Genomic DNA, 18,019 nt, shown 5'->3' on the forward strand with positions numbered 1-18,019 from the left:
TTGTCTGAGTCTGAGAGCAAGAGGAAGCTAAGTGGAAAACTCTGAAGAAATAAAAGTATTGGTTTTGCCCATCCTCATTATATGGAGAGAAGACAATGACACTACAATAATTCTTGGTGACTGAGAGAAAAGGAAGTGAATTTTACACTTGAAGGTTCATATTTTTCAAGTTCCAGATGGTTCAAATATCAGCAGGGTGAACACTTGAAAGAAATAGCTCTGTAAAGAAGGATATTTTTCTTAAGACATCTTAAAGCACACCAGGAGAGAAATAAGTGATGTATGGCAAAACTACATGGGGTCTCTTTCAAACCATGACCTAGGAAGAAATTAAAGTGGTGAGGAAAGAAAGCTTGTTTTTCCCAGGGGAAATTGCTATGACAAAACCTGACACTCAGCCCTCAGTTCCTCTTGTGGGGGTGGGTGGGATGGGGAAGTAAAAAAGTGATTTATGATTGACTGAGAGTCAGCCCTGTGGGAGATCATTGTAAAGACAGCATACAGAACTGACTATAATTTCATGAAGGGAAATCTTAGTCACTAAAAGAGAGATCTAAAGATTAGAAGCTGAAGCCAGAAAAAAATGCGGGCTGTCATTGAGAACACAAAGCATACTTATCACAATGAAGGTAATACAATCATCTGATAGGTAAAGCACAGAGGCAAGGGTTTAAGGCTCCAATCCTGTACCCATTTACCTGGGAATAAGCCCCATTAAAAACAATGGGGTGGACAACTTCAGATGTTGTTGAAGCCACATGTGACTCTTCGGAGGCAACTCCAATCAGCCCTGGCCAACATAGCCAATCATGGAGAATGATGGGAACATCCCAAAACATCCAGAGGGCCACTTGTTACCCACCCCTGGTATAAATGAGTAAGTAAACATTTTGGCAAGGAGTGCCAAATATTAGCCAAACGTTTGTACCAACAAACGGTCATTTTGGCTTAGCCTGACTTGTCACTGACAAAATATGAAGTGAACCGAGAAGACTGAGGGGAGACATGATAGCATCCTTCAAGTACTTGAAAGGCTGTCACAGAGAGGAAGGCCAGGATCTCTTCTTGATCATCCCAGAGTGCAGGACACAGAATAATGGGCTCAAGTTACAGGAAGCCAGATTCCGACTGAACATCAGGAAAAACTTCCTGACTGTTAGAGCAATACAACAATTCAACCAATTACCCAGGCAGGTGGTGGGCTCTCCCACACTGGAGGCATTCAAGATGAGGCTGGACAGCCATCTGTCAGGGATGCTTTGACTTGGATTCCTGCACTGAGCAGGGGGTTAGACTCAATGGCCTTGTAGGCCCCTTCCAACCCTACTGTTCTATGATTCTTTGAGGTGTGAATTATGTTACAGCCAGGTGGGAAGGGCCAACTGTGTTCCTACTTGATTGCAAAACATGTTGGGGGAAGATACAAACTGAGTGGGAAAGGCCCACCTACTCAGCTCCACTCACAGGGAGGTGACATCCATGTAGTTTCCTCAGCTGCATGAGATTGCACCATGCTTCTGTGCACGCGAGGGTGAAGAGGGCTTGAATAGAAGAAGGCCTGGCCAATGGTGGTCACCATCCCAGATTTGTCATAGAAAGCCACCTTAAGCTGAGTCAGACCATCTCTCTGTCTACCTCAGCATCATCTACATGGACTGGCAGAGGTTCTCCAGAGTATCAGAAAGGAGTCTTCCAGCCCTGCCTGAAGATGCCAGGGATTGAACCTGGCACTGTAGTCTTACCTTTCTACTGGGATTCCTGTGGTTGCAGTCCATCTAGAAAAAACTAAACAAAAACAGGTGCAGCAGACAAATGTATTTGAATGCACAATCATCAGCCATTCACTGTGGTTAATCATTGGCAAAAAATTAAACTATGGGGGTACAGTGTGAAATTCTCTGGATAAGAAGACAATATGTTATGTTGTAAATGTGTGCTCCTAAATAGTTTACATTTCTAACATTCCCCCTGAGCAATATATTGCTTTTGAGAAATGGGAGGTATTCCTAAGGTACTTGTGATAAGAATTAATGGACTGTTTTAATACTTTAATTCATTTCAGTCAGTAGGCAATTTAGCTATGAAAGAGGCAAATATGTCCCCTGGTTGACATTAGGAAATATCTGTCGTATTGGTGAGATAAATGGCAAAACTGCCAGATGTCCATGGCTTTCTTGATTCACGGGAGCCATGGGCCTTTCCATGTGGTGGAGAAGCAAATGCAGCCCCACTTCCTCTACAACATGCAACTACTGTAACATAGAAACTCGAGGTGGAAGCCAATGCACACTGATTTGCACCACCTTTTTGTGCAAACCAAGCCAACCTATGTATAGGCCTCTACATGGACTGCCTGTGTCAAAGAGGAAGCTAGTTTTTTAGTGGAAGGAGGCCAGGCCCACTTCTCCACTACATACAGAGGATCACACCATCCTATTAGAACAAAAAATAACTGATTTCCTAAATATCCCTAAGGAGCTCACCCTTTATTTTCATTTAAAAAAGAAGAGGAAGCCTGGCAATCCTGACTCTCTCTCTCTCTCTCTCTCTCTCTCTCTCTCTATATATATATATATATAAATGGATGTGATGTGATATTTCGTTTCAATGAGTACCTGACCTTTTGATATAGATACAGAAATGGCATTAGCAAGGGATTCCATGACCTTTTTGCAGGACACTCTTAAATAGGGGTGTATCGTGTATGAGAATTCAGTTTTGGAGTGAAATCTCAACTTCTGGTTTGGCCCTGGAAGATTTTGTTCCATTCCCCCCCCCCTGCTGGTGTTGACTCAGTAGGTAGTGAATCGATCCAATCTGCGGATGTTGGATTTTATTTTTTTTTAATGGCAGCAATTTGGAAGGAAGAACATGGGGGGGGGAGTAGTTACTGCTGCTTTTGGCTCCCCCCCCAGTTCTTTCCTCCATTTCATCCTTTCAAATTGTGTACATTACAGATAACCAGCACTGCTCTATATATCTGACAGCAGCTAGCATGTTCTCCAACTCAGACTTTTAAATCCCTTAGCAATCTGATGCAGGGCATGCAGGGGGTGGGGGTGTTAGCTTGGGAAGAACCTAAGTAGAGAATGAAATTGACAAGTTCTTTGACAAGTACAGAATATGGCTGTGCTGGGCTAAAGGAAGTAGTGTGTGGAGAGTAGGGATGTATGAAGCACCTACCTGGCTCCACGCCGGGCAATCCATGGTGGGGGGGAGGAGCTCCGTCCCTCCCCCCGGAATCCTCGATGGGGGGGAGGTGATCCAGTCCTCCCCCCCAGAATCCTGTCCGGCCAGCTCTGCTCCGCGGCCAAGCTGTGGAGCTGCCTGCCGGCTCCGGCCGCCCGCAGCCGGACATCTGGCTGCTGGGCAGCCCTGCAGGGATGCAAATGGCAGCTGTCATGGCTGCCACCATTTGCGTCCCTGTATTGAGCCGTGATAGGCTATGTAAGTATTTACGTAGCCTATCATGGCTATGAAGACGAAGCGAATGGCGGCTGCAGGATGGCCACCATTTGCAAAGCAGTGTGGACGGGAGCAGGTAAGTGCTCCATTTCGCGCACCTTTCGTGGGTTGGGGGCGGCGGGGATTTTCATCCGGCATGCCTTTCGTGGGTTGGAGGGGCGGGGGCTTCGTTCCACGATGGATTTCGGGCACTGGCATTTGGCCTCACCGAGATCGCTCGCGGAATTCTCTGACATCCCTAGTGGATAGGATGAAACTGACAAGGATATTGACAAGAGGGGAATATGCCTCAGTGGGGCTACATAGCGGACAGGCAGACTTGAGCAAGTACAAGACCCCCAATAAAAAAATGTTTTAAAAGTTGATCACCCCATTTGCACAGATTTAAAGACTGTTCCCCAAACAGATCCCATCTGCACAAATCATGGGATCCAATTAAAAAAAAGTGTCTACTTACTGTAAGCAAAGATGCAAACATTTCCAGAATCTAAAAAAAAAATAAAAATAAAATCCACTTCAATCCACCAACACTTGTCAGACTAGAAACCCTACAAAATTCCATTGGGTTTAAACAGAATTAAATTCCCAGCATTGCACATCCCTGCTTCGTGGCTTTCTCCCCATGTTTCTCATCTTTTACCCTTTGGTCTCTGAGGTATGAGTATTAGCACTGACTGGGAGGGAAAATGTGGATAGATGGATGGATTTGGTGTTAAAACATTTCTTGGCATGCAGGAAGAACACTCTAGGGCTTTTTCCGGCCCTTTCCTGGGGTTGGATCAGGATCTGCCTTCCATGAGAGGAAGGGACTTTCTATGACAGGAAGTACTCCACTAGCAGAAGGTCTCTCAGCATGATCTTTGGGAATCCCCCTCACTCCCACAACACAGATCAACCTATTTTGCAGGTTTCCTGATTATCTGTGTGACATTTTCAAGGAGATGGAGCAGCTGCTGCTGTGAAGGGGGGGGGCAGGAAAGTCTAGTTCTGGCCGTGCATTTGATCTAGAATAATTCTGTATCCATCCCCTGGTGTTTTTGTGAGTCTGTGTCACAGACCAGAACCCTGAACAGTCATCCTCAGAGGATTCTGATCCCTTATTCTCAGAGGAAGCTGCTTCAGGAGGCGTTCAGGGAGAAGACTTGGCTATGGAAAGCATCATGATGAAGCTTCCATCTCCCCAGGACCCAGTTCTCCAGGAAGACCCCAGGGGCCAGCTGCCCTGCATCCAGAGGAGATTAAATTACCTTCCTCAGATTCCAAGGACTCAGGTTGTGAAAAAACCAGCATGCCACAGCCACTCCCACATTGTTGTAGTCTGAGCTTGCTAAAACAGGCCAGGGCCCTTTAAATAGAAACAAAGGCTCGGTCAGCATGGAGGTGGGGCCAACCAGCCTAACTCCAGCAACACGTCTCCTTAAATCTCTGTCTTGCTCTGATCCTCGCTGGTGGAGCAACATAGAGACAACCCTGCCTGGCTTCCAGCCTTAGCACCACTTGGAGCTTTCCATGGTGTTGATCTCTTTTCATCTTCCTTCCTGAGACACCTGACCCACACTCCAGATCTGATCCATAGCAGAACCCTGCAACTGAAGCCACATCCCAAATCTGCCTCAGAACCCATGGACTGAAACAGTACAGCCTGTGGAATTTTTTGATAGTGAGGATACAGCTATATCTAGAATTGTCGAGTATCAGCATGGGATGGACACATCAAGCTATTTCAAGTCCATATCAGGTTTGCATACATTCATTTATAAGTCCATTCCATCCCATTTCTACACCAACGTACAAATTAAAACACACATGAAAATCTGCATTATTTCTAATATATTCATGCACAAATATGCATTTATGTATGCATTTTTTCAATGCATGTACTAACATAAACAGTTCTGTATGCATTGAAATCCAAAACATACATTTTAATGCACATTTTAGTACAGACTTCCCCGACTTGGTGCCCTCCAGCTGTTTTGAATTTCAACTCCCATCAGCCCTAGCCAGCATAGCCAATAGCCAAGAATCTTGGGAGTTGTTGTCCCAAACAGGCACAGCTGGAGGGTGTTTACCAGGTAGGAGAAGGCTACTTCACTATGTTGTTTTCAGCCAAGAACTGCATCACAAAATTCAGAGGAGTGCAAAAACTGAAAGGTAACTGCATTCCTCTCTGAGTATTAGTCCCCAAAGTGCAAATCAGGTTGGTTTGCTTAAAAATACAAACTGGACCAAATCCTCAAGCATCCCCAGTATCAGTAAAATAGACATGAACAAAACAGAAGAAGTATAAATTCATGATTGCAACCCTAAATTCAGCAACTGAACCACATGACAGAAGGTGTTGATTTTTTTTGGTGTACTGTTCAGGGGAACTTAAGGTAAGAGGTGAAGAAAATAAAAGTCAAAATGTGTGTGTGTGCACATGCATTTTTGTAAAATCAGTACCTGGATAACTTAATACATGATCACCCTCAAAACAAGTACAATCTGTTTTAGTGTGCAAACAAATGTAGTGAAAATCCACAGTACCTACGTAGTAATATACTGTATGGGCAACCTAGTCTTCTCAAAATCCTGCTCTTGGGATTCTTCTGCTAGGGTAGAAGAGTGCCCAGATGCAAAGGGGAGGACAGGACTCTTATGCTTGTAATTTAATACAAGGTATCAAAAAAGGATTTTCAGCTGACATACCTCTTCCCACTCCTGCAGGAAAAGCTGCATCTGATCTACTAATGTTCCTTCTTCTGTGTAATTATCAAAGGTACACGATGTCCTAGTCATGCTTGGGACCCTAAGGAATAAGATTCTGGGTGCAGGATAAATTTAAGAAATCCTGAGAGTAGGGATGTATGAACATTTCATTTTTACTCACAACTTCTGTGAGCATGTCCCATTCGAAGGTCTGGACGTGAGCACAATGTGTTCACCGAAAATATTTGCAAATTGTCGAAGATGTGCTCATCTTCATCTCGTTCCCGATTCCAAATTCGATTTGTGCAAATTTCCCAATCTGCACAAATTTCCTCTGTAGATTGAATCAGCCCATTTTTACCCAAAATGGTGGCTTGCTAAGGTGATTGGCAGCTCTCAGCAAATGGGCCTGGTAAGTGCACAGCAGCTCAGTGAGAGGGTTCTGGGAGGCCAAGTGTGTGTGTGTGGGAGTCTGCCAGACTCCACCCCCCTCTCAGACTCCCATGACATCCCTATCCCCTACTGGATGCTGCAAACTAGAGAGCCATGGACAGAGTGTTGGGTTGGTCTGGAGGAGGTCTAAGTTCAAATTCCAGCCCAGACATTGATTGATTGATTGATTGATTGATAATATATCTTGGCCACCTTTCAGGGCAGAAGCCCCCCCCCCAGTGGTGTACAACAATAAAAACACATAGAACCTATACAATATAAGAGCAATGAAAACACAACAGAACCAGCTCAGAACAAGACATAAAGCTCCATGAGTAACTCTGAACTAATCAGCTAAGTCTCCTTCATAGGATGAAGTGTGGGTCATCTCCCCAAGTTTGTTGCTTGTGCTTATTGGGGCTCAAGGGATGTCAGCTGCAAATGAGTATAGAGAATACATTAATGCTTCCAATTCCTGAAACATATCTTCTGGACATTCTGGGCCAATGTTTTTATCCTAAGCATACAATGAGACCTGAAACTCACTGAAGTGTATGCAAAGACAAATTCAAAGACGATTTCATTATTTTTACATTCCATATTCTATTTCCGTCCCATTGACAATGTTTTGCTGAAGAGATCAATAGTTAATTGCATTCACTTCATATCCTTCATTAACCCATTTGCAGAACAACCCACCCAAGTCTCATTGTCCCCCAGGTTGGAAAAGCTTTTACATGATGCTGCTAATTTGGCAGGCTATCTGGAGCAGGGTGAAAATCAATCTCTGCTATATATTGGAGAACAATACTCAGCATTAAAATACAAGCTCCTTCATCCATATTTTGCGTGTTCGTGATTTAGCTCATTTTTAAAAATGCTAAATATTCTGCAACCCAAATGAACATCAGTAAGAATAATTAACACACACACACCCCACACCGCTTTTGCTCCCCATTGTGAGTCTGGCCAGGGTTCCAGGAGGATGGTGGTGAAGTCGCAGTAGGTACATTTTACAAGGGTACAGAGAACTTGGGGGCCTGGCCCAGGCTGCACACCTATTACTGTGCTGGTCCCAGGGCATGATCTGAAAGCATAGGAGGCAGCCACCTTGCTGAAGCTAAGCAGGTCTGGGTCTGGTCAGTGCTTGGAGGGGAGACCACTTTGGAGATCACGAGACCTTGAGTTCCATGATGGAAGAAAGGTGGGATATTAATGTAGTAAAGAAATAAACAAATAAACAAACCAACTATGAAGGTCCATCTAGCTGTGAATCATGAAAGATTGGTCCCTGTTTTTCAAGTTTGTTTCCACCTCGCCTGGGAGGATGAGGCTGTGATTGACTGACTGACTCCAGCTGCTAAGACCTGTGGCTCAGCTAAGGCTGGACGTTGGGATCAAAATCCATACCACCCATAGAAAGGCCAATGATGAGTGCAGCAGAAGCAAACTTTATTTTATGCCTGTTGTTACATGAGTTTAAAATGCAAATCTGCACAAGCTCAGAGTATTTTTTTTTAATAAATCAGGAGGATTGGCAAACAGTTGTGCTCTTGTTTTCTACCATATCAGGAAGGCAGAAGCAGTTGCAAAACATGGAATGGGGGTGAGGTAGAAGGAGGGAGAAGTGAAATATATCGGTTGTGTGCATCATAGCCAAAGTAGTATACATGGCCATGTAAATGATGCCTCCATAAGATAATTATGTACAGGATCTGAAATTGCCTAGCTGAACCACTGACAAAGGTTGCTGCTTTTGCTGTAATTTTTACTGCTGTTTGGGTTTTTTTGTTTTTGTTTTACCATAGGAAAGTGGCATACAAATAATATGCTGCTGCTACAATGAGAGGAAAAATTATGCTTATTTCCATGTTATTTAGTTGGAGCATACAGATCTTGTAAGATCTTTTGAAATTTGCTAGAGCAGTGTTAGAGTAGAGCAACCAATGCTCTGGGAGTTTTTCTTCATGGGGCAAATTGGAGCTGGGAATGGAGGACATATTTTTGGCAGGAAGCGAAGGGTTAAACACCACCTCCCCATGTTCTGGATCCAGTTCAATCTCCCTCCTCCCCCCAGCCAACTGTCTGCCTATCTGCTGTAGATTGCTGTTTAAAATTATCCTTAGTTTAAATGCTAAAATGTATTTAATGCAACGGGTAGTTTGGCCCTTATTCAAAGGGACTAAAAGAAGCTAAGGGACACCCACTTGATTTTTCAAAACAGGGAAGGGATCATGAAGGAGGGCACAGGAGTTTGTGATAAGGCCTAGAGAATTGATATTTGCCAGCCAGAGAATGTGTATGCATATCACCTCTCACCATATACCATTGTGGGTACTGAGCCCTGCTATTTAGTCTCTTCCATTAAAATTCAGCCTCATAATTTGGTCATGTCTCCAGCCTGATTGCCATAACCTTGTGGGCTTCCAGATGAGGATGACGAAAACAACAAAAACAATCCTTTTTGTGAATGCAGTACAAGCATATCATGAATTTTCTAGTCTCCACTTGTTAAGAAACCAACAAAAACAGATTTAGGGTGCAATCCCATTGGGATAGGCGTCTGCCTCCAAACCCAGAGGTGACCATCTATCCAATGCAGGGCAGGAGCAGTACAGAGGGGATTTTCTCCTCCATGTTTCAGCTGCCCTGCACCCGCAGCTTGACAGCTGATTTCGGCTGTCTAGCTGTGGGAGGTCAGAGTGGGTAGGGGCACATGCCAGACAACGCATAGGAAGCATCAGAAAGGCACGTCCTCCCTCCCCGCCCTGCCCCGCCCCCAGGAATGCCCCATTTTCAATGCTCCATGCTCCTCTTTTGAGCATGGAGCATTGGGCCGATCCATGCTGCCTACAAGGTGGAGGTCAGTTCTCAGGGAACTGACCTTGGAGTGCGGGCTCCGAGGTCAGTTGCCAGGAACCAACCTATCCTATGGCCATCTAGTCACTGACTAGTGGCCATTGGACTGAGACCTTATTTTGTTACTATCGGGAAGTACACCTCATCCTGTAGAGAGAGCAGTAACTTGTGTAAAATTGTTATTCCCCCCCCCCCGCACATACTTCTCATGCTTAACCATTGGAAATGGTAAAACCAACGTCCAGAAAATTCAGGATGCTCCTTGGCTCTTAACAATATCTGATCACGAGACCTTAGCTCAAATGGAAGGAGAGGACCTCTTGGAGGGCAAATGCATCAACAACAGCTATGCAGGGATTGCAAGGGTTTGACATCTGAATTTTGCAGGTCAGGATTTGCAAAGACTGAGAGGATGCAGGATTTCTACATGTTGAGGTGTGACAAGTAGCTGGCAAAGGCCTTCTCATGGTGGCACCTCAACTATGGAACTCTCTCCCCACAGAAGCTCACCTGACACCTACTTGGGATGAGTTAATCTGTCAATGTCGGTTTCTCTCAGTGTCTCATTTTTCCATCCTTCAGTTCATTCCATAAATTTGTGATAGATTTTTTATTCCACATGGAAATTTGTATGCATTTTTGTACCATGTCTACGAATATATGCATTTTTGAACACACTGTTGCCTAATAGTCACATTTGTTTTGCAAGCACTTTTCCCTTATTAATGCTTTTTTTGTGCGTGTGCAAGTGGTAACAGCATCAGATATATTGGTAGGCTGGCCACAATTCTGCATCCACGATAATGCAGGTTTTGGGGGAGGGCAGTGCTGTGTATAGCACCAAGGAAGAAATGGAGCTGGTGCTAAGCCAAAACCTGTCCTCCAATTTCCTGAAAGTATTCTTCTCCAAGGAAAGAGGCTTTGATTGTTCTGCCTTATCCTCAGGGTGTTCTTTAATTTATTTTTGTGGTGTTTTTGAACTTTTAATGCAAACTTACCTAATTTCATACTTTTGAACCACTATGCAAACTGAAACTTGGCTGTCCTTCAAAATTCATACAGATATGCATATTATGGAAAATAGCATTCAAAATGCATTATATTAGGAAAATGGCTTGCAATTGTGTGTATCGTAGACAAAAATGCAGACAAGAAGCAATGTATTAGGAGAAATGTGCACAAAAATGCTTATGAATGTTCATGCAAACTTTTAACAAACAAAAAAATCCAAAAATTCAGAATAAACCAAACTTAAAACTGGAAAAATTCTCAAAGTTTGAGACAACTGAATTTAAGACTGGAAACATGTGAGCCAGAGAGAAACTGAAATTGACAGATTAGGGATGTAAGAACTCACCCTAGTATGGTTCTCCATGCACTCGCAGAAGCAGCGTCCCAGCTTGCTTCTCCCCCCCCCAAACCTATGCTCAAGCCACCCACGGGTTCGGTGAATTCCCCAGCACTCACTGTGAACCCATTCAGTGAGCACTGCCATTTTCGTGCCTTTGCTTTCTAGGAAAAACAGGACATTTTAAAAAATGCACATATTCAAATATGTGCAGTTTGGAGCTGGGAAAGCTAAATCAGCCCAATATTAGTGGGACTATATCTCTAATATTGCACTTATTTAGCTTTCCCAGCTCCAAACTGTGCATATTTGAATATGCGCATTTTCTAAACTTCCTGTTTTGCCTAGAAAGCAAAGGCATGAAAATGGCGGCGCTCACCGAATGGGTTCGCAGTGAGTACTTTGGAGCATGAGCGGGCACGAGCGGGGGGCGGACAAGGACAGAGTCTCAGTGGGCACAGTTTGGGGGTCATGGGCAGGGGTTGCTCAATGAATTCCCAAACCCTGAACTACACTCACGACATCCTTAGGACAGATTCATTGGGTCCTACCTGGGGAGGATGCCAGGAATCAAACCTGGAGTTTTCTGCATGCAAAGCATGTGCTCTATGAGTTATGACCCAACTTCAATGGCAGCAGCATCCCTGCAGCATCATCCTCCAACTCTGAATCATCCAAGCCATGTGCTGCTGGATAATTCAGAAAATTAGGGAGGGGAAAATATCCATCTTTCTCCTGCCTCTAATTTCCCCAAATTAGAATTCAGACATAAGGTGCCCTAATTCTCTCTGTTCGTATGGTTTTGCTGCCTGGGCACAAAGTTTATATCAGAGTTTTATTTCAGCACCTTTGACATTGATTCACAAGTCACAACAATATAATTGCTGTGCAGGGAGAGATTTTGTTTGATTTCTTTTGCTTTGTGGTTGTTGTTTTTTTTTAGGTTTTTTTTTTAGGTATATAAATGTGTATATATCCATAGCAATGAATACATAGAAAATGCATATATATGAAAAATACTACTTCCTAGCAATTATGCATAGGTTTCAACAAAAGCAGATCAGATATCCAAATAAGTATCCTTTTGAAGGTGGTGTCTATATGCCACCTATTCAAATGCTGAAAGTATTATAAGGTCTTCAGTTCATTGCATTATAGGAGGTGAACATTTATCCTGCCAATTTTGTGATATCAGTCTTTTTAGCAGTCAAGAGCGCATGGAGAATCCATTTACACTGATCATTCATTAATTTCCATGAAGTAGGTAAATAATGTAAAAGAGCATGTACATCAGTGGATATTAAAGACTGTCCCAGTACAAAATATATTCATATAATAACATCCTCAAAAAAAAAGAAGCAGCTGCTGGACATTGCCAAAACATATGTTCAAAAGAAGCATTAGCTGCATTGCACCACCAGCAATTAGCCAAAGTAGATCATTCCTTATTAAAGAAAAGTTGCAGAGTCCGATACACATGAAACAAAAGCTTTGTGAAAGAAGATCCATGCAGCCTAAGATCCATGGATGTGAGAGGTATAGATGGCTATACAGGCAGAGATAACAAATCAGTTGACTGTTCCCTTATGGACATGTTTTGTTTCCAAGGAAAAATAACCATATTGGCTAAAAAGAGAGCTAATTAACTTCTCATTCTCTCAGATCATGTGGCCAACTGTAGCAAAAGTCCTCTCTCTGTTTTATCCTGTGGGTTCTAGTTCGGTCAGATATACTATATATGTGACAATATTGATTCCCAAGGCCATAACTGTTTCTCTTGTTACCATTTCCAGGGGGCAGCAGTCTATTTCAGCAAAAACAACAGAGTCTTGTCTCACCTTAAAGACAAACACATTTATTCTGGCATAAGCTTCTGTGGACAATATATCCCACATCATCAGATGCATGGAGTGTAATGGAGAGTTTCAGGTTTATATACAGTCGACGTGGTGGTAGTGGTGTTGGTGGTGAGAACTGTAAACAGAATCAAGTCTCTGGCAATTAGACTGAGAAACTGAGTTAGGATTCCTCCACAGTTTAATTCTATCACCACCAGATGTTTGAAATGGGTTAAAGGATTTTTAATCACACACTACATGTATTAATTGGCTCATGAAGTGTCTCAGAAAGCCTTTTCAGATGTCATGCTAAGCCATGATGGTTAGGAGTTTTGAGCTAAGCATGGTGGCTTAGTGTGAAATTTGAATGGGGGTCAGACCCAACCATGGTGGTTTATTAACCATATACAAACCATGCTCACTATCCACCTGAAGCAAGATGGTTAAGTCTCTAACCATGGCTTAGCCTGATGTTCGAACAGGCCCCATGGTTAATTGAGCACTTCCATAGAGCTCTGTTGCAAGAGCGGCTGAAAACAGCTATTACAGGAGTGGAGCTGTGGATGGCTGTTGGCGGCCATTTTCTTCTTTCTTTCTGATCCTGTTACAGAAATAAGTAAAAAATAAATAAGAATAAAAACAGCAGAAAATTGTGCAAAAATTGCCCTATCACTAAGATACACATTTGCGCATATGAGCATGTGCACAAAAAAATCTTTATCAACATAGATGTTTTGTACACATGTGCATATGCAGAAATGCACATTTTAGCGATACATGGGGAGAATGCACATTTTAGCAATATGGCGATTTTTGCACAATTTTCCACTTTTATTTACATATTTTTTGCTTATTTCTGTAATGGAATCAGAAAGAAAGAAGAAAATGGCCACCAAGAGTCAGTAGCAGCCCCATTCCTGTAATGGCCTTCTGAGCCACTGAGGCTGCTGGGATGCGTGACAGAGCAGTTGGAGAACTGCAGGAAGGAGGGTGGTTAGAGCATAGTTAGGCTAACCATGGTGTGTGCCATGGTTAGCTGTACGTGTGGCAGGGCTCTCACAGTGGTTAGTGCTAGCCATGCTGCAGCATGGTTAATATAACCACCCTGCCCCAATGTGCATCTGAACAGGGTCAGTGTTTGTGTTATCAGCAATGACTGCACTGTGAATAACCATTGTGAACAATGGGATTGTCACTTCTTGCATTTAATTTCCATCTGACCTCACTGTTTACAACTTCCCCCACCCCAACATCCTATGTCCTGTATATAGATCTAAAACTCTCCATAATTCACCATGTATTTAATGAAGTGGGCTACGGTCCACAAAAGCTTAGTTAGGTTAGAATACATTTTGTTCATCTTCAAGGTGCCACAAGACTCTTTGTCTTTGTTGTACATAGGCAGTGAGCCTTTGTACACCAGTTGCTGGGGAACATGGGTGGGAGGGTGCTGTTGTGCTCATGCCCTGCTTGTGGGTTCCTGGTGGACAGCTGGTTGGCCACTGTATTAACAGAATGCTGGAATAGATGGACCCTTGGTCTGATCCAGCATGGCTTTTCCTAAGTTAATATTTATCTTTTATTTATTGCATTTATATCCCGCCTTTTCCCCTCTTGCAAGGAACCCAAGGCAGCTTACATTATCCTCTTCCTCTCCATTTTATCCTCACAACAACAACCCTGGGAGGTAGGTTGGGCTGAGAGTCTGTGACTGGCCCAAAATCACCCAGTGAGCTTCCATGGCCAAGTGGGGACTAGAACCTGGATCTCCCAGCTCCCAGTCCAACACTCTCACCACTACACCACACTGGCTCTTATATTCTTATGTCTTGTTGTAATGTTATGGCTCACTTTTAGTAGAGGGGTTTATTAATTCAGTCTGTCTAGAGTTTTTGGTTTCATATGGGAATAGGAGAGTGAGATTTGTTGACCTGTAACAATATTGTGGAGAGGGAAGTCTAATTAAAGGAGGTGGCCATCCCTCTAATCATAAGCCTTCTTTGAAATCAATTTCTAAATGAAGCCTATCCCTATCCGCCAACCCTCCAACCCCAAAATCAAACAAACCCAAAGCGAAATCTTTGCACAGTATTATCATTATACTGCACAATCAATGCTTTCTTAGTACACATCCAAGGAGAAAATCAGTAATTCTGTCCTTTCTATTATATACAAAAATAGACAGTGTACTGCCAATAAAATTCTCATAATCCTAAATTATTTTCATGAAACAATAGTAACTACACTGTCTCAAAACAGCCAAGATTAATTTGTTGCAAGTGTATGCAGGCAAACAATAACCCAGTGCATTCTGGAGCATCATATGTAAAAATCTAAGCACCCACTGTTTTTACTTGCCCTGTAGCAAATTGTTTTGTGATCCTTCACAGCTGATCTATTAAACTGACCCAATAACTCCAGAGAATGGTCTGTCTGCATTACAGTCTTATTAGTATTGCCAGCTATATTTCTCAGAGAGAAACACCTAAGATTGGGGGGTAAATTAAACCAGCCTTTCTGTCAGGCACACTACCCATGCTTTTCCATCCCAATTAACTAGTGGGGGCTGGCAACTCCAGTTCCAGAGGGGCTGTGATTCCTTTCAGGGTTTTAGTTACTACCGGCCAAAACACTAACGGTGCTATCCGAGGTGCTGAAAGGTGCTATCCAAGGCACTGAACACCCCCAAATGGGTTTAGAACCTTGGATAGCACCTTTCAGCACCTTGGATAGCACCACTAGGCTTTTGGCTGGCAGTAAGTAAAATCCTCAATAGAATCACGGCCCCTCCCCAAATGGAGTTACCAGCCACCACTGCAATTAACAGCCTCTACGTTACAGCGCTGTGAAAGGGCCAATGCAAAATGGTTGCCCAGTCAGCTTAGGTAATGCAATGAACTAGACAGAAACACACATAGAGCAGATTTCAAGGTAACCCACACTGTCCCCAGTTAATGATTTTCACTGCAATTTCAGGGTGATTTCATATGCATGCTAACTGTGACAAATGTTTGCATTGTCCAGTGTGCATAATGCTCCCCACCACAATACAAGTGTGGAACTAGGTATGTACAAAAGTTCCTCCATGGATCTCAGGGAGGCCGAATGCCAGCACGTTCAGCCCCCCGAAATCGGTGGCAGAATGGCCCCCCTGCCCCCCCGGGATGGGACTTACCTGGGGCGGATCTTCCTGGTGGTGGCGGTGGCGGTGGCTCCAGCGGCAGCTCCGGTGGTGGTTCGGTGGTGGTTCGGTGGCGGCGGCTGCGGGGGCCGGTCTTCCGACCGGCTGCCGCAGCCGCCATTTCCAAGGTTTTTTTAAAAAAACAACAAAAAACGTGATAGGCTACATAAAAATTTACGTAGCCTATTGCGGCTAAATTTGAAAAAAACACCGTGATAGGCTACGTAAATGTTTACGCAGCCTATCATGGCTGAGTAACCCCCCCCCAAAACCCCACGTGTACGCAAATGGCGGCGCCCATGGGCGCCACCATTTGTGTTCCTTATTTTGGCACATCTCAGATGCTACACTATTTGCGTTCCCCTTATTTTCGCTGTAGTCTACGTAAATGTTTACGTAGACTAAGACGTGCCAAAATAAGGAACGCAAATGGCGGCGGCCATGGGCACCGCCATTTGCGTATGTGCGTTTGTTTGTTTTTAAGTCAGCTGTGATAGGCTACGTAAAGATTTATGTAGCCTATCACGGTGTTTTTTTAAAAATCTAGCCATGTTAGGCTATGTAAATCTTTACGTAGCCTATCACATTTTTTTGTTTGTTTGTTTGTTTTACCTGGAAATTCAGTCCAGAAAATGTGAACTCGGAAAAGTCCTGATCCAAACTGAAATGAGACAAATGTCTCATGCATCTCTCCTTACACATAGGGGCTCCATGCAGCCTGATTGCACAGGAGCTCCAATTCCGGAGAGAACTTATGCATGAGAAGGTGCTCATTCATAGGGGCCCCTCTTCAGATGTCACACGCATTGCTCATGGGGCTAGCTCAGGCACTCAGGCACTGCCTGGTCGTTGTGTGGTACCACTTCACATGAGTAACACAAGAAAGCAACTAGAGATGTTCCTGGTGATGAAAGAACGTTAATGACAATAGTCGTTTTCACATACTGTCTACATGTACTTGGGCATGACAGCAAGTCTAAGGCTGAGAATGTGCACCCTGTCACATCTAGGATGAACTGAGCAATTGCACACATGTGCATGACATGCCTGTGATCTGCCCATGATACCTGCTTCCCAGACAAAACAGGTTGACTGTGTGTGTGTGTGTGTGTGAATCTGATCTATGTAAGTACTTTTTTTTTATTTATTCATTTTCATTTATTTAAAATTATGTTTAGGCCACTGTTAAGGGCAGAACCCTCTCAAGATAAAAACCACACAGAACAGATACAATAATAATAATTTTAAAAATCAATAAGTATGTACTATGTAAGTTGCTTCAAGACTGCTATTTGCAGTGGGAAGCAATACATAAATTCAATTTATCATCATCATCATTGTATTCAATAAGAGTTTCATAAAAACAGGGAGTACCAATTAAAAAACCCAGTAAAAATGTATTTCATCAGTAGAAAACGTATGCTAGCATGGATATGCCTAAACACGTTCTAGATGAGGGGTGGGGAAAACATGCATAAGCCCACAGTAAGTAGAGTCAATATGAATTGGCTACTGATCATGATTAAATCATTGGTCCGTAAATAGTACTGTGGCCCAAAAAACAAACTTCAAGCACGTAGGGATGGTGGAGAATTCTGCCACAGATCCCAGTGAGGCCGAATGCCAGTGCATTTGGCCCCCTCAAACCTGTGGCGAACGAAGCCCTCCCACCCCCCCCACCTTGCGAAAGGCGTGCGAAATGGAGCACCTATCTGGTGCCATTCGCGCTGCTTTGTGAATGACGGCTGCGTGTGCAGCTGCCATTCGCTTCATGATTTTTCGCCGTGATAGGCTACATAAATACTAACGTAGCCTATCACGGCTAATGCAGGGATGCCATTTGTGTCCCTGTGGAGGCCGTGATGGGCTACGTAAGTATTTACGTAGCCTATCATGGGGAAAAAAAGGGAACGCAAATGGCAGCCGCCGTAGCCGCCACCATTTGCGTTCCCTTTTTTTCGCCGTGATAGGTTACATAAATATTTATGTAGCCCATCACGGCCTCCACAGGGACGCAAATGGTGGCCGCCATAGCTGCCGCCATTTGTGTTTCCTTTTTTTTGCCGTGATAGGCTACGTAAATATTTATGTAGCCTATCATGGCAAAAAAAAGGGAACGCAAATGGCAGCGGCTATGGCGGCTGCCATTTGTGTCCCTGCACAGCCCAGCAGCAGCTGGATGTTGCTGCGGGTGGCCCTGGCCTC

This window comes from Heloderma suspectum, chromosome 2 (assembly GCF_057233095.1).
Source record: "Heloderma suspectum isolate Gila_16-S chromosome 2, 16-S_ref, whole genome shotgun sequence".
In the NCBI taxonomy this organism is placed as follows: domain Eukaryota; kingdom Metazoa; phylum Chordata; class Lepidosauria; order Squamata; family Helodermatidae; genus Heloderma; species Heloderma suspectum.